General features: G+C 43.1%; 1 protein-coding gene across 8 annotated transcripts in view; it reads right to left on the bottom strand.

Annotated features, from left to right (window-relative positions):
• Nucleotides 1-17,811, bottom strand: part of kank4 (KN motif and ankyrin repeat domains 4) — an 81,908-nt gene extending 64,097 nt beyond the window's left edge. For 3 of the 8 annotated variants that reach the window (XM_037115729.1, XM_037115722.1, XM_037115732.1), the window contains exon 1: nt 13,676-13,950. The gene's annotated coding sequence lies outside the window, so the exon portion shown is untranslated. Of the gene's footprint in view, nt 1-92; nt 248-1,379; nt 1,577-13,675; nt 13,951-17,732 lie in introns of those variants that run through there. The other 5 variants (XM_037115726.1, XM_037115725.1, XM_037115727.1 and 2 more) reach the window with 5 other exon arrangements.
• Nucleotides 17,812-18,313: the final 502 nt, after the last annotated feature.

The raw sequence follows: 18,313 nt of genomic DNA, 5'->3' as shown, positions 1-18,313 counted from the left end.
GCAACATGCACCCAAACAAGAACGTTAACACAAGAGCAACGGGAACCATACAGTGACTATACAGTACATGACCAGTAAAAATCAATTTTTACTTTCATCCGGCGTCACATGACGTTGTCTTTCAAGGCTCTGTGACTTCAGAGGGAATTTTCCCACTCTTTTTCCGATAATTCCAACAGCACGCGAACACATCTTCAGTCTGGATCATGATGAACAAACCATCCCTGGGGACACGCAACGAGTGTGGCTACAAACATAAAGAAAGAAATGGGGGGGGGGGGGGAGTGGAGAGAGACTGTTTTTGTCTTATGTATCCATACACACTACGAAATTGCAACATGTCAGCAACTGTAATTCTGCAACACTTTTAAAATACTGGTTAAAATAATACACACTGACAGCTGACCAAGCAGGCTAACTTGAACAGGAGAGCTGCCTCTGTCTACTGTGAACATGTTGTACAATCAGAGAACGTAGCGGCGAGGAAAGGTACTTGCTCTGAGGCTCCGATGAGTTTCATGATGACACTGATGTTGTGAAGGAAATATGTCTGCAGTGCATAGAAATATACTCCAAATAGTGAGTGTGTCAGTGCTACCGAAAGCCTCATTTAAGATGCCAAATATATCAGGGGTGCAGATTCTGCTCTCTCACTCGCTCCCTCCTCACCCGTCGCTGCTGCCTCGTCTCATCTTCCTTACCCTCTTGGTTTTTTTCTGCCCTCAAATGTTTCCTTCTCCCTCCCTCCCATCCTCCGCCTCTCTGCATCTGATTTGCCGATGCAAAAAGAGATGCCTCAGTGTTTCAGGAACCCACTGCTGACTGATAGAAATATCTGATTGGGAGGCAGACATGCAGGCGGAAAGAAAGATAGTGGGGGAAACGTGGCCTCTGGAATGCTTCGCTGACATTCTCTCTCCCTGTCCTTCTCACAGTTATTCATTCTTTGATTCCTTCTACGTCTCTCAACCAGGGCTCCCTATGGCTGACATGAGAGAGGTGAGCTGAAAGAGCGTTCGTCTCCGCTCTCATAATCCCTCCCCCCTCCAGTCATACTCAATCCTTGGTTTTAATTTATCTCCAGTCTGCCTGCTTACGTCTATTCCTCTCCCGACCTCACACCTTTCCTCCTCCCTTCATTCATTTCGTCATCCACAAGACCATCCCTCTTTTTTTTTTCTTTCCATGTCCTCTTTCTCATTATGCCCATTCCTGAGATACTGTCTACACTACTACAGTAAACACTTCCCCAGGATCCTGTCTGTCTAGCAAAATGCTTTCTAGCAGCAGGATGAAAAGCATGCAGCATTGACTCGAAATCAGGGGCTATCTGTTATCTGATTGGCTGACATGGGGAGCTGTCTGTGGATTTTAGTTACCGGGGAGAACAGGGAGATAATGGCACCGTGTCAGCAACTTCTGGAGCTGCAGGGGCCAGGCGAAGATAGAAGTAGATAGGATGGCCAGTACTGTAGAAGTCTGGTTTGGCACAGTTTTTTCGTAAATTGTCAGGAAATATTATGAACTGTAGTCCACTGGTCAGAATTTCCAGGCTCTACATGTGAGGCACATCAAGAAAAAGTCATGAAAGAAAGAAGAATGAACATGTTTACAATTCCCTCCAACATGCAACAAAGGGAAACTCTAAGAAAAGACTTTTTTTATAATCTGATGAAATCAAGTTTTTCTCACGATTCACCAAAACAGTTTACCATCTCCTCCAGCCGTCAATCAGTATGTGTCATACTGCCACTGACCAACTCTCACTTGAAAAATCCAAGAAAAAGCTCCAAAAATGGATTTTAAAATCTGTGCTAAATGTACTGTGGCAGCTTCAACCCAAGAGATTGAGGACAAAGCTATAATGATATGGTGCCAGTGTTGGTTAGGATAAAAAAAAAACATAACTTGTACAGTACCAAGTTACAAAAGGAAGCATTGCAATAAGATAATCACTAGTGGCACAGCCAGCTTTGGGGCCAGGAGAACCAGGTATTTCAGCGAAAACATGATCTTTTCCTGATTTTAGGCAAGTATTTGTGTGCCTAATCCTAACCCGACTTTAAAAATGTTAAAAATATAAGCAAGGCACCGCCCCAGTAGCTCAGTTGGTGGAGCGCCAGCACATGAACAGAGGCCCTGTCCTCACTGCAGAGCCCCGGGGCTCGAGTCCAACCTGCGGCCTCTCTTCGTATTTCCTGTCATCTCTCCAAGCTGTCCTATGAATAAAAAAAATGTAATCACGAAATAAAAATTAAATGTAAAGAACCCTTAAGTTTCCACCTTCTTGTGGTTTGCAGCACAGGACAGAAATGAATATAAATGAGAGTGAATCATCTCAAAGTAAATTAAATAATATGGACCAAGTCACACACAGTAACACTGATATGTCTCAATATCCAGCATGAACTATTTCTGTTACATAACTGCATGTCTTAAAATAGTGCTTCACACTCACTAATCCATAATCTCATTCACCATCATCTCTAAATATACAATTCATCCCTCTTGTTATTGATTTGTTGTACTGTAGAAGGGAACAAAAAAATCTAAAGAGAGTTTTGTGACATGAATATGTCAGCTGAGGCGCTGGATTACAAGAAGAAGAATTGATTCGAACAGTGGGCCTTGATTGACGGTCGGAAGAGACCTCCCTGATGATAGGATCCTGCTGATTGGAGTCATTCATGGTGGGTGTGCCAGTTCAAGTGCTGCAATCTAGTGTGATTGTGTCGCGGTGACACCTGCGCCTCCTCTCTCTCCCTCCTCTTATATCTCTGACTCTCTTTTCAGAGTCTCTGTAGCTGAGCACCAAGTAGTGATAGTGAGGGGGTCGCCTCCTTCAAAGGACTCACAGTGGATTCGGGGATACTGAAGTCTACAAGGAATGCATCAGAGGCCACTCAAATTGGCATGGTAGCACACAGCCTTGTAAATCTGATCTAACGTATCAATTCTTGAAATGCACACTTCAACGGAAGCAGCTCTTGAATTAGGGCACAGTTACTTTATGGTTTTTGCTTGTCAGGTATTGCCAGTCTAATTTGCCTAATGTGATTTCGAGCGATTTCTGTTTCTTTGCCAGCCTTTTACCTACCTGATACCTGCCAGCTGTGTCTGTTCTGCCTGCCAACTCTGCTGTGGTTGTTTGCCTGATCCTGCCCGCCTGTCACCAAATAAAAGTGTTACCCTTCATAAAACTGCCTTTTTACTTACATTTGGATCCTATTAGCAGTTCCCAGCAAAACCCAGTTTTGAGCTAATGTCACACTGCCTTTATGTCTGAAAACACACAAAATGAATCAGTCATTAATTGTGTCCACAGAGAGACATTTATGCCTCAAAGTTTATTCAACACACCTTTATATTGATGCACCTGGAATATGGAAATTTTCTAATGGTCTTACTTTTTTTTGCCAGTTTTTGCTTGTTAAAGTTCACCCAAAGATAATTAGTCATTATTTCCTCATCCTTATGATGATGGAAAGTCAGGTGGAGTTCACGGGTTTGACTTAAAATACCTGTTTTGGTAACCACACTTCCAGATGCAGGTGGTCCAACTTCCCACACAGCATGCATAACATCAGACACATCATCAGTATCAGCCGATAAAGGCATTAAAATGAAATATCACATTGGCCTGAAGTGAACAGACTGATGGGGTGAGGGTGAAATTACGTGTGTTCACCTGAACTGCTGACTTAGTAGTGGTCTGATTTTCACCAGTGAAAGTGTACACTGAAATGCATTGTGTGTATGCATCTGCCAGTGGGCCATCACCATAAAAGAAGGCATAATGATTTGTTAACTCCATCAGAAGAGAAAGTTGATGTTCTCTGCAATCACGTGAAAAACATATGTGCATGTATCACAATCAGCATCTGGAACCACACAAAAAGTTTGAGTAAGAAGCATCGAAGTATCAGATGTCAGCTAAATCCAGTATTACACAATCCTACTTCTTAGGCATATTTTTGTTGCTACATAATATTACCAAAACTCAACCAAGTACGGTAGTCTTGCATTTGTTGGCTCCCACATTCGCTCACTAAACAGTCAGCACCAGGAAGAGTCCTGACCACGACTGTGTATGTCCATAGCAATAGAAAACACTGGCAAACACTCTGAAACACAGAAGCGTTCGCCTGGTCCCTGTTGAGAAACGAGTGTTTTAGCAGCTCCAGCAAGAAGCTGCGAGAAACTGAAATGCGCAAACACACACTCGCAGGTGAAGGAGCAGACAGGGTTCAGGCCTCATTAAATCCCAGTCAGCCAGCAGCTCCACTGAGGCCAAACACTTTCCAGCTAACACGAGAAACACACACCTTGGTGCACCTTGGACCGCTCATAACCTGCTAGGTTACAAGCAAGTGTGCCGCGCCTAAGACTGCATACTCCTGCAGTGTGGTTACTCACGCTCGCACCACAAGCACACGGGCAGTCATATGCAGCAGCGAGGCATTCATCTGTTGATCTACATTCCTGAGCTTCATGCAACCCATTAGTGCAAGCAATCTCACCACAGTTAGTTTGAAAGATGGGAAGAACATCAAACGGGCGCCGTGCACACACACACACACTTGCACGCAGAAATGCACTTTCCTATGGTGAAAAAATCTCCTCGCTCTTCCCCCTTTTTTATCCTTGTTTCATCTCTCCTTCTCTTGTGCGCAACTTTACCTCCATCACCTCAAGCGCGTGTACTTTAACCTCTGGGAGAGCAACGACTGCCTTACAAACAACAGAGTTATGTGTGTGAGTGTTTGTGAGAAAGAGAGAGGATGGAGAAGAGAGAGCACGCCGTGAAGCAGGTTTTCTCTTTGGCTTACAGATGGGAGACATAAAACTTTCATTAGAAAGAATGCGTTGACGGAGAGAGAAAGCATGTGTTCAGGTTGTCCTGGGAATGAGGTTGTGGGCTTTTGGAGTAAGAGAGAAAAACCATGGCTCAGCACTCACAGGTGTGCAGAGGCCCACAAACAAGCACACCAGAATGGAGCAACACTTAAATATAATTTGGATTCATAAACTGTTTAAAATCAGTACACACTGGAGGAATGCACATAGACTCTACAACACCAGCAGCTCACACTGTCACACTATTGCAAATTACTTTGAGATAATAGCATGAGAGCCTAAATATATTCTGAGAGGATGAAACATATTTTTTTAGAAGAGAAGCAGCTCACAAGTCATTATAAGTTCCGGGGTATAACATTTTAAATATGAAACTCACACGCACACATACTGCACACACACACACACACACACACACACACACACACACACACACACACACACACACACACACACACTATGCAAAAAGACACACATGCGCCGATATGTCTACATCTGCAGTTCTACACTTTTTCTGCTGCTTCTCTTCTTGCCGATAGGAAACACAAGTCTGCTGGCACTGCAGCTCTGCCACCGGATGATTTTGGTTGCAGGTTTGGAGTGCTGACAGAGACGATTCTGTTACTCTGTTCAGTGTGTGTGTGTGTGTGTGTGTGTGTGTGTGTGTGTGTGTGTGTGTGTGTGTGTGTGTGTGTGTGTGTGTGTGTGTGTGTGTGTGTGTGTGTGTGTGTGTGTGTGTGTGTGTTGTGTTGTGTTCACAGCTGGCTGCCAATGTTGTTAAAGGTTGACATTTGGTTGACTGTAGTCAGAATTCAAGTTTGTACAACGTCTGATGCCAGCCTCATCACCCTAAGTGCCCAGAGTTTAGTGTCTAAAGGTTTTTGTCCATCCAACAATCCAAAACCCAAAGATATACACGATACACCGAATTAAAAAGAGAAAAAGCAGCAAATCTTTGAGGTCTTTGAGATACTTTCACTATCAAACTGGCATTTTGCTTGAAAAATAACTTAAATGATGAATTATCAAAATAGTTCCTTGATTGATCATGATTAATTTTGTCTTGATCAACTAATCTATTGAAAGACTAATCTGTTCAAACTTAATATCTCCTCCTGTTCTTTTACTTTTGGTCAGTCTCAACCTCTGAAGTTTTAGAAATACAGCTCTAACATTGTAAGTAGTCTAAAGGAAAGACAGCATTCTATATGTGAGGAGCCACAAAGAAACCTGTGATCTACTTTCAACACCAAACCACTGCCTTGGTTTGATATAACCGTTAGAGCCCTAAGATGTCAGACTGTTGGCCAGCAGCCACTATGACAATACTCAGTAATCTCACATAGTTGTGGTTTACCCACAATCTCTACTTGTCACTCACACTGTAGCATAGGCAGTAGGAGGCAATGTAAATAGTAGACCACTGTCACAGAATATGTGTGTAGGTGTGTATGAGTTTTTGTCAAATCTAGTCAGCAAGTTCACATGGAACAGGCTTCTAATTGATTGGGTTGATAACAGACGTCTTGGCTCCGGTCCTGTCAGCCCTTGTAAGAATACAGTGCAACAGGTTGGAAAACATGAGTGTTGATAATAAACTTCTTGGGAAAACTTGAAATCAGTGCCTGCAGGTGGATGCTGAGGTCACAGTAAGACTGGTAATGCTGACCGGCAGATGAAGTGCCAGCAGTGTTTGCAGACGACTGGTGAAAGGACCGATCTCTGACACTGAAAAGTTAATGGTTATTTACGTCCTTTTTCCAAGTCAGAAACTCAGGCGGGATCCATCGAGCGAATGTTTTCCAACATAACCACACCTGACATCATAGTACTCATGGTTGCAAACCTCCCCCCAGTACTTCCAATACAGCCTACAAGACAAGGCACAGCTCTAAATAGAGTGGTAGGGTTCTCTTCTCATTAACTAGTGTTTTAGTTGACTGCTAAGAAGCACCCATACAAGTGGAGTTCACAGACTTGCAATCGGTTCACTTTGGGTGTGTTGTACATTGGAACTCATTCAGATTGTAAGTTGGCAATATCAGTTCTGAACTATTGACTTCTGACATGCAATGGATTGGAGCATAAGCGGACCGGAAGGGATAACATCACAGCTGAGAGAGTGAGCATTAATAGACTTCCTTATTTGCAGACTGTGTGATGAAGTGAAAGTGAATCAGATATACAATATGTTTAAGGCTGTAAAGTATGTTGTATCTGAGTTTAGAAGTGCAACCCAAGTAGTCTGCATAGAAGCCAACACTCCCACAACCTTCAGAAGAAGAACATACCACTGTGTGCACGTTCAATATATTTTCACACCCACATACATCTTTAATATTCAAATAGAAACTCAGAAAGCCAAAGGTTGTTTCAGGCTCAGAACACATACTTTTCTTACAAATGTTCACACATGCATGCACACACTCAGCAAGTCTTCGACTTGTCGCAGGGAGTGGTTCCACTTCCAACAACACTGAGGCAGGAAGTTCCTGCCTCCTGCAGCCAGCCAATTACAGCACAGAAGCTGACGATGAAGGTTCCATTAAGGAAGTCACATGTTGGCCTCTACGCTCTTGACTCCTCTCACGACAGTCTCTGTTTTTTCCTGCCTGTCAATGCCAGGAACCCATTAAAGGAGCAGTGGTGGGGATATAACGGAGGGAAACAATGCAAGGATGGACCCAGCCATTGTTCTTTAGCGTTGCTCCTCAAGAAATGTCCGGTTGTAGAACTGTATTCCTGAGCTGCAGTGCAACATCTCGTTTTAAATGTTACCTGTAAACCTGGCTGCATAAATGATTGTCACCTGGAAATGGCATCCTGTCCCTTATCCTTTAAGGGTTCTGCCAGGGTTCAACATGTGTTAGCTCACTGACTATAAACCAATATGGTCTTACGTCATTAGAGGTCATTAGAAATAAAAAGAGCATTACGTAGAGAATCTCTTCACGTGAATAGTTGGTCACGCTACCATGGTGAGGCATTTTTGGAAATGTTTTGAAATGTTCTTTTTTTAGCTCGTTTCGAAAAACTTTCTGAAGTCTCAGAGTTTGCTGTCAACAGTAAGTGCTTTAATGATTTCAATATTCATTTTTCCTTTCTGTTAACCTTTTCACAAGGACATGTTCACAACAGTTGCTAGTGGTAACAGCATTATGATGCAATTACAAGGCAATGATCAAGATGAATAATTGCTCCATTAAAACACTTGCTTTGGAAAATGCTCGGCAGTACTGTGAAATATACACAGTTAATAGTTAATGGCGTAAACATGCAAAAGCACTGGTTAAGTCTTTAATAAATGTAAGGGTTTGCTAGAAAGCAAACACCAGGCTGGTGTACCCGGCCTCACCAGAAGCCAGAGAACAAGGGAAAGTCTTACAGCTTGTATTGTTCCTCTGATCTCCGCAGTTCCCCTCAGCTATGGCCTGCAGCCCACCTCAGTGACCCTTGTTCAACCAGACCCACCCACTCAAGCATCCACCATGGAAATTCCACAGAAACACTCACACATTATTGTTGGGCTCAATAACAATGTAAAACTATGCACATCCTAACCAACTGTTTTCAAAGACCAAAGGTACAGAATATCTCGCAAGGAAGTGTTCCATGCTGTTAATCTTCCAGGTGGTCAGTGTACGACGTCGCTCGTCAAATTGAATTAAAAAGTTGGAAACACTGTCTGATCTCACTGGGACACAAGAGCATGCTCTTCCAACTAAAACACAGAGACCGGTATTACCCACATCATGTCCTCCATCACTACAGGAAAACAGAACAAATGTTTTGAAGAATCCGTAGCTGATGGACTTTTCTGGATGGTTTTGATTAGGAAAATCTCTCTGTTTCTTCCTCATTAATGTTGAATAAATCAAATTGGGCACAATGAAATCACATTTTGTGTGTCATTAGTTGCAATAACAATAATTAATATGGGGTCTCATTCACTGATAGCCTCTGCCTGCAGAAAGTCCTAACTAGCACAAATTAACTCACTTGCAGAGCTCCACTGTGGCTTTTCAAGAGATACAACACACTCCGTTTGGTTTAGAGGTGGGCGCTCTTGCATCATATCATATCACAACATATCTAATCACAATCTCAAGCCACAATATAAATTGCCAGGTCAAGAAATTCATCTAATTGGCCACATAAGTCTATTGGTTTGTTCACATAGTGCAGATCTGATAGTCAATAAAGTACAAAGGGAATTACATATTGCGACCGATATGATTTGCATGAAAATTAGATTGTAGACACCTTCAAAATGCCATCATCACTAGTCAGCTGCTTTTGTTAAGCTCTTCTGTTAGCAATAGGAATGTACAGTATACAGGAATGAACCCACAAATGAGCAGTTTATCTGTCTAGAATGACAAAAAGTCAATCCTAACCTGTACACTAATAGTTAGTAGACAGATAAGGTGGGTCCTTCAGCTGTGGCGAGAAGGCAGCCAAGCTAGCGACCAAAGTTCTGTTTCATCTACCACCAGATATCATTATGGAGGCCTCGGGACAACTTCCAGACACGTTTGTGGAGACCAAAACAGGTATTTTAAGACAAAGAGAGACCAGAGAATTGAACCTAAAGAAATGCAAAGTTTCCACATCTCTGTGGTTTGCACAAATGTACATTGCCAACATTCATTCTGGTGACTGGGTTCTTGAATAACACAAATAACCAAACTGATAAAGTTCATATTTGCTCAGTCTGTTCTAAGACTATTCCGTATGCTGACATTCCTTTTAACTGAAAAAAAAAGTGCTTTCAGGGCAGAGAAAGAAATCCGCCTGCTTTGGCAGTGACTTCAATGCAGTCTGGCTGCTGTCCGAAAGAAAAATGGGCTGGTTCTACCTCAGCCACAACAAGCTCATGAGCTGTCGGCAGCCAAAATGATGATGTCTACAAACTTTCCATTTTGTCAGAGGTAAATAACAGCTATCACCATTTCTATAAATTGTAGCAGGATTTAAATGAATGAGTTAGAATACTATTAGATAATCCAATGAATTGAGTTACTTTACGTAACCATCTGAGGACCTCGGAGCCACTTTATCTGAACTTCTGCAAAGTCCCGCTGTTTTTGGACGAATGTGTTGAGTCGTGCAGTCTGTGGGAAATGTGGTTTGCAGAACAGATGTGCTGTGGGCACCGGGTACACACAAACACACCTCTGGCCGGCTGTGAACTCACCCCTCTGCTGACACTGATAGGGAGGAATACACCTCTTGCTTTAGGATACCAACATGGTGAGTGAGAGATAGAGAGAGAGAGAGAGAGAGAGAGCGAGAGAGAGAGAGAACTGTGAAAGCATGGCACATTTGAGGAATAGTGTGTCAACAGAGAATGAGATTAGTAGTGCCATCCCTAGGCGTTGCTCAGCTGGTGTGTGTGAGTGTGAGCATGCTGACTCCCGGCTCTCATGTATCCGTGTGTGTTCTCAGCGAGGGGTTTTTGGCTTTTTTGACTGACACAGAGAGCGGGTTTAGGGAGTCCCTCTTCCTCCCACAGCACAGCTTAGAAGCCCTAAAGCTCCTTAGCACAGGCTCCTTCACTTGTTCGATGAAAGAACATCTATCCGTGCAGATAAAACAATAAAAAAAAAAAAAATCCTGCATCGGCCCGCATGGAACATGGAAGAGAATTTGAAAGCTCTCACACGTTCTATCTTTTTCTAGCTTTGTTTTGTCTTTGAAGTGGATTTATTTGGTTTGGTAAGAAACTGAACACCTGTATCTCTTTAAGAGATCAACTTAGCACACACATTTGTGCATAAACACACTCACACTGTGTGGGCCAACAAAGGCATTTACAGGTTCAGAGGAGCCTCGGGAGGAGTCAGTGGATGTGAAAGTCTGAGGAATATGAACCACATGAGCACCGGGCGTTCGGCCAGTCAAGATAGAGCACAGACTGGCATCGACTGGCACTGGCCAATTTCACACAAACACACACACACACACACAGCCCATCTCAACTCTCAGTGAGAAAACACACTGCTCCAGACACGCCAGACTCACACGACTACAATGTTTGTGTGAAGTGCCATGTGGTTGGTGCCGAGTTGTTTCTTTGCTTACAGCTATTTTTAGAATAACAGATTAGAATAATTTCAATCGTGACCGCCGTCACACAAACTCTGAAAACATGACAGGAGCAGTGTGCTTATTCAGTGTGTAGCATGCATTGCATGTTTAGCTGTTCAGTGTGAAGTTTGTGCTCAGCTCTGTGTAAGAGCAGCCATCCCACAAGATGCTCACTGGAGTGGCTACAGATTCTGGGTGGGCCGAGTGCATGCATGTGTGTGTGTGTGTGTGTGTGTGTGTGTGTGTATGTTTCTGTGCTTCAATACACTTTCCATCAGATTAAGCTGCTAAGGCTTTCCCTTACAGCTCTACCTAAGGCTTGGTCCTTAATGGGCTGCTTCACTATTCATTACATTTAGTTTAAGCCTACTTTGCAAGAATTTTGCTTTTTTTAAAGATTTTTTTCAGGCAGAGACACCTTTAATTGATAGTGAATAGAGAGGAATTGGGAGAGAGAGGGGGATGTGACATGCAGCAAAGGTCCTCCTGCCAGGATTCAAACCGGGGTCCACTGCATATGTGGCATGCACTCTTAACCACTCAACTACCTGCGAGCCGGAGTTTTCATTTAACATGAAATGAACGTGCACTACATTCATGCCATTACCAAACAAGTTCACACAATAAGCTTATCACGGCCAGATATGTCTCTCTGTATTTCCAGTGTTTTAAATCTGGAGTGAGTGGCGACTTCCCTGTGCTGGCACACTTGAGTTTTAAGTTGAGTGTGGCAGAGCCTGTGGACCCAGACACACCAAACCGACATTGAACAGCAGAAGCTAAGAAGGCTGACTGTGGGACTGCCTGTTTCTCAGCCAAAATGCTGCACTTGAACACACCACAAAGACTACAGCCATCAACCAACTAGCTAAAGATACAAAATACCAAAGATGTGGATAAATACAAATATACAAATTTTCGAGGAAAATTCATCCTGAGAGGACATGAATATATCCACCACATTTAATGGCAATCCATCCAATAGTAACATGTCACATACAACCACAAAAGTCAACCTGGGCAAAAGGTAAAAGGATCACCAAAGCCAGCATGATTCATCCTATGGGGACCATGAATATCTGTTCAAAATGTTATGACAATCCATCCAGTAGCTGTTGCAATCTGTCAGTCCGGACCAAAGCGGTGGGTGGACTTACTCAACAACATTCATCATCAGTGGATCCTCTTTTCACTTCAAAACGCATTAATCATTTCAATCTTGTCAATGCAAAATGCAAAACCTTGTAACTCTGCTCTGGCTTATTTCAATATTTTACCACAAATGAATGGGTTACAAGCTCTTATTTGGGATCTGGGCTTACAAGACGTTCTCAGATCTCACTGGATAACCTTAGAAATTAATGGGTGATGACCTAAAATAAAAGGTGCTTTTTCTTGTTTTCATTTCCTGAAAAGTTGACATTTCAGAGACAAACAGCTCCATCAGGCAGTTTCTATTTGCAAAACCACACATCATGGCATCGTTACAGTGAACGCCTCCAACAGCCGCCAGCATGCGAGCCGGTATGACTCACCTCTCTCTGCACCTCCAAGGAAATCACACACACACACGTACAAAACATTACATACACACACACAGAGCAAGGGACACTAATGCGGGTCAGATGAATTTGTGAGGATGGAGCATGTTTGTGTGTGTGCGAATAACAATGTGGCCTTTAACCTGAGCGTGGACGGAGGGTTCTTAACGTCGGTGAATTCAGCGCAACACGGACACATGCACACTGTGACACCCTGTAAACACGGCCCATGTAACACAAACGCTTTGCTTTCTTAATGTTGTGCTGCTGCGGTTAGCCAACCAACCATAGCCAATGCTCTGTGGCAGGAGAGCCGAGCGGCGACCAGGACTAACTGTGAATACATGCAGACCGTAGAAGAGCGAAGAAAGAGAGAGACGGGGAGGTTTGACATTAGAGAGGGGCAAGGATGCGGAGGGAATGGACGCAGATCGCAAAAGAAGCGGCCATGCAAAAGTTGCACGTATGCGCGCTCTAAACAACAGCCATTGCTCGGTTAAGAGCATTTCCAACAGTTTGTGTGTGTGTTGTTATCATACCCATATGTGCACATGACAGACTCCAGCTGAAAGACATTAGTCAGGCCAGAAGGGAATTTTACTGAGTCTGGCCCGGCCAATGAAACGCTCAGGAGAAAGGATCAACTGGTATACAGAGATGTAAAAGACAAACAGACAGGCAGGGGAGAGGAAATGTTAAGATAAGAATAAAAAAGAGAGATTCCCCATTCCAGTGTGTTTGCACAAAGGTGCTCAAATATGTACGTACACGCCTCGCCTTCAGCATCTGATTACCACAGAGATTCAGATGATCCCACAGCTCAGGAGCAACAGAAGATAAACATCAGCATAAAGAAAGAGGAAGATGATAATAACTAGAGCCATCACAGCATGGCTGGAATGTATATACATGTGTCTGAATGCAGTTCTAAAAATGCCATTTAAATGAACAGAGAGAGAGGGAAATGGAAATATGCATCAGCAGACAGGAGTGGATTAATAGTTAAAAGGATAAGCGTGATGAACGAGACAGCAAAAGGAATGAACGAATATGATAACTGACAGAGGATACTTGAAGAAAGCAGAGTAGGAGAGGAGAGGATGAAAAAGATAAAAAGATGAGAAAGAACGATTGAGAGAAAAACAGTAAAATAAAAAAATCTCAGATCACATCTCTCCTCCTCTTACCTCTGCAGCTGTGTGTGAGTGTGTTATCCTTCGGGACAAAATACGTAGTAAAGTGAGAACTTCAGCTTCAACAGCACTGCCACAGATCCCCACTCTCAAGCTCTTTCCAAATAACGCACATCTATCTTCATTTATCGGCCAACACACTTCAGTCCAGCGGACAGTCTTCGGTCTACCTGCGTGGGTTTGTGCAAATGTATCCTGGATGGTGATGAATAGCGGTGAGAGAGAGGAGAGTACTATGACGGAGGGCAGACGGTGTGAGTGAAACGGGAGAGCACAGCAGACTGAGTAGGATGGAGGAGTTACAGCTTCCTAACATCAGAGCGGCTGGGCTGGATACACCCACCTCCTCAGCACACATCAGCCGGGACTCACTCAGATGCTCTGAAGTATGCAGAGAGGGAGGGAGAGAGAGAGAGAGAGAGAGAGAGAGAGGGTGCCGCCTGAGATGTGATCTGATATATGCACATATGCATGCGAGGCTGCGAACACATGCATACCCTCATAAAGGATCTCATTAACCCCCTTCTACACACACACACACACACACACACACACATACACAGCTTCTGTGTGAGATGTCTGCCAGGGCTTTCAGCAAAAATAAATAAAGCAGCTGATGGCAGAGCAAAGCAATGACAGAGTTCATGGCGAAAACAGCTCGTAAAGAGATGAATTTAATGCTCAGTGAGCTTTTTTAAAGTTGAAGAGCTGGGGAAATTAGCTGATGAATCCAGTGGTTCCCCACCTGTGGGTTTGGACCCCCAAAGGATCTCAGGGTAAATCTAGAGGGGATCATACAATGGTGAAGAAGAAGAAGAAGAAGAAGAAGAAGAAGAAGAAGAAGAAGAAGAAGAAGAAGAAGAAGAAGAAAAAGAAGAAGAAGAAGAAGTTTAGTTTGTGCCACTTATTAAGTGGTGAAAGTGCAACTCTGCTTTTAACCCAGGAGCAGCAGAGGGCCGATGCACAGCGCTCTAGGAACCAACTCCAGATCGAAGCCAGGACCTTGGTCAAGGCCTCTGACTGGAGATTTAACCTAATGTACGTGTTTTCATGGTGGAGGAAACAAGAGAAAAGCCATGCAGACCTGCCCCAGCTGGGATACATACGTATATCTACACATATTAATTATTAAAAGAGAGCGAGAGAGCAGAGAAAACATTACCGTTCCATTTTTACTTATTCCTATCTTGCCTTTAAAATCCTTCAGATGGAACAATCAGAGAAGGAGGAATCCCTCCCATGTTCACTCAGGGTGTAACCTGGGACGACAGCTCACATTTAGACATCATCTGATTTTAACTAATGAGGGATTCACAAAAAATGTCTCAACAATTTTAATAATCATTTGATCACTGCAGTTTTTTTTAATAAGAAAAAAATTCTCAAAAAACTGTCTAATGCTTAAGACTCACTGGAATGAAATACCATTCTGCTTTGGGCTGTGGAAGGTAAAATGATTAAAGAAAAAATATTTTCTGAGAGTGGGATGAGGAGTCTGATCCCACTCTCATATCTGTGTGTGGAGCTACCACTGCCATCAGCCAGCTAACTTAGCTTAGCACAAGGAATGGAAACAGGGGGAAACTGCTAGCTAAAGTTCATTAACTAACACAGCATGCCTCCTTGTTTAATCTGGACAAAAAAATGGAGAATAAAAACAGCAGTTTGTTATTTTTTACAGGACTTGATGGTACATCACATAATGTCATGGTCCAAAACAGTTGTCGGAGAAACCAGTGAAGATTCTGGGAAGTTACTGGTCCAAACCAAAAAGTAGTCCAGCACGTTCTGTTAAAATGATGAAAATCTTTCCATCTAACAACTTCAATCAAGAAATCACAACATATTAACTGATAACGCAAACAATTGCAGAAGTTGCAGCCTTGGTGGACCACTGCACATGGGAGTGACTGATTGGAGGAATTAGAGTGATTAAATGGTAAATAGTGTTGTCCTGAAGATATAGGTAAAAAAAAAAAAAAAAAAAAGAATGGAAAAAACGTTGCTTGCATGTGTGTACAGAGGAGCTTGTTGTTGGGGGGTAAACTGAAGTAGACCTCAGGACATGCTTCTCATTCTTGGAGTGCACCGTTGCCTGTCGCTCAACATGCTTTCATTTTCCCTCCAGTGTTCCCCTCCTGGTGAGGTGGGTGGAGGCCAAAGGTGGGGGTTTTTTCATGTCATGGGCCAGGGATCTGAGCTGCCACACCACCAAACTCTGCTGCCCCGGCCATGAGAGCTCCCTGCCTCCTGGGACAAAGCCTGCCTTGATAAAGGCCAATTCCACTGCTCAGTGCGTGGAGAATGGTCCTCATTACTACCACGGGCTGGAGGTTAAATTCTTGTGGGGTCGCCCAGTAGATGGCAATATCACTGTATTGGCAGTTGTTTTTTCTTTTAAAGGACAAATTCACACAAAAATGAAAAATCTGTCATTATCTTGTAAATGTCAATGCCAGCTGTGAGTCAGATGAAGTTTTGTAGTCTGCAGAACAGCTTTACAGCATTCTCCTGAACGACTGAAGCGGATGGGGACAAAAACAACCAAAAAAAAAATAAATAAAATGGCTCCATACAGCTCGTCCAGTGTAATCCAATTCTCCGGAAGCCCTGAGCCCAGTGATTTGGAAAGGCGCTATTCAAACCCTCGACAGGCGGTAAAGATTATTAGATATGCTAACCATTGTAGCTTAACGGCTACAGTGAGTATTTGGCTTAAAAGAAGCATGTAAACAATTCCAATTTTGGATCTTATGTATGGAAACACTTCATACTTTTTTTCTGTCCACATCAGTTGTTGAGGAGCATGCTGCAATGCTGTTTTGCTGGGAAGCTCCAGAAATGTTTTGCAGACTACGAAACAGACTTACAGTCAGCACTGAGGGTGAGAACACAATGACTGAATTTTCATTTTGGGTGGACTTGTCCTTTAATCAGTGCTTTCACATCTTCTGAAAGTGAAGACATCCATAAGCAAAAGAACATATTTCCAGGGGGAATAAATGTCCACCGTCATTGAATTGCACCAGTGACCTTCTTCAGTGTCTGTGTGACAATCCTGTTGCATCCCGTGTGTTAACAAGGCCCTGTGTTGATTTCACTGTGTAGTATATAGCTTAGGACATGGGTTTCAGGATCTGATGGCAATAATTCTCCCCTTGAGAGAGCGATATTATCAGAAGGTGACGAGGGAAGAGAGACACAATAATCCCTCTTCATAATGCATCTCCTGGTTAGGCTTTAGCAGGCATGTGAGGGAACATAGCATCTCCCCACCAGCCCTCCTCATTAAATCTGGATAAATCACCTGCTGGTTATTACATCTATAATGAAATCTACTTCATCAGGCACTGATTAAACATCATATGTGGGGTTTAAAGATAACATCAGCCCAATCTAAATGAGCTATGGCATTCTGGTAAATTCATTTGTTGAAGAAATGTAGCCTATTGGTGGGGAAAATCCAGAACGGGAGATTGCAAAGATAACATATTCTGAGGACGGTGGTGGTGCATGCTGCAGCTCCATCACTACCACAGCTGGGAGGGCTACAGCCCCACAGGAAGTACAGTGCCTCCAAACTACTCCCATCTACTACTGTATCAGCATCCTTACTGCAACAACACCTGGTCACCAAGCCAGAAAATAAATAGAGTGGATTCTGGAAGCTGGGTCTCAGTAGCTGATGTCCATCGATATATCTTTGCTGCTGACCAAGCAGCTACTCTGCAGCAGCAGCAGCAGCAGCAGCAGCAGCAGCAGCAGCGGTTCGTCCCGCATACGTACCATTGCACTGAATGCTTGTACTTGTTTACTATGTGCAACGAGACGACACACCTGTCATTTCCTATTTTTGCGCTGGATTCAGATGCTGCGATCCTCTCCTCGATCGGTTAAAAACGTACGCCAGCAACAACACTATGCAGCCCTGTTATCAACACACTACAACTGATACAAATGTGCCGAAACACAGGCTAAATAGGCTGCTCACGCGCAGAATTCGCTTTATCTATTCCGGCAGAAACGTGACAAATCGTAAACAGTATCTTACCGTGAAACTGGTGGAAGGATAGCCTCTGCTGACAGTCAGATGAGGAGATGCTCCAGTGGAAGTGAGAATGATGCTGGACACCTCTGCCTCTATTTACATGAACAATGTCTTCCCCTACCGGCTGCAGGTAGACACTGCAGGTAACTTCCACTCGAACGGCAAACGATGAAGAGCCGTTTTGTATGTAGTATTTATGTTTATGAACTGTCTTTTTAAAGTTTACTGACCATCAAACTCTCGAACACGAATCTCCTTAACGTAATATTTTCACATTATATTCATGCACACACATAAATATATATATATGTATGCATATATACCAACTTTCAAAATAAAAGCTGAGAAGCCCAGTGGAGGAACGAATATGGTATGGTTTAATTTATAGCCAACAGGCAAGACATAAATAGACGCATAAAAGACATATAGGTCTATTTCCATAGCAAATGTATAAGAAATAAAAAAAAGTAAAAAAAAATAAAAGTACAATTCAAACCTTCATTCAAAAAATCAATACCAGCTGTATCTAACTCTTTATATATTAGATGTGAGAAGCTGCTACAGGAAATATGCCATATGCCTTT

This window comes from Acanthopagrus latus, chromosome 11 (assembly GCF_904848185.1).
Source record: "Acanthopagrus latus isolate v.2019 chromosome 11, fAcaLat1.1, whole genome shotgun sequence".
Lineage (NCBI taxonomy): Eukaryota > Metazoa > Chordata > Actinopteri > Spariformes > Sparidae > Acanthopagrus > Acanthopagrus latus.
This window is presented reverse-complemented; position numbering and strand designations above follow the sequence as displayed.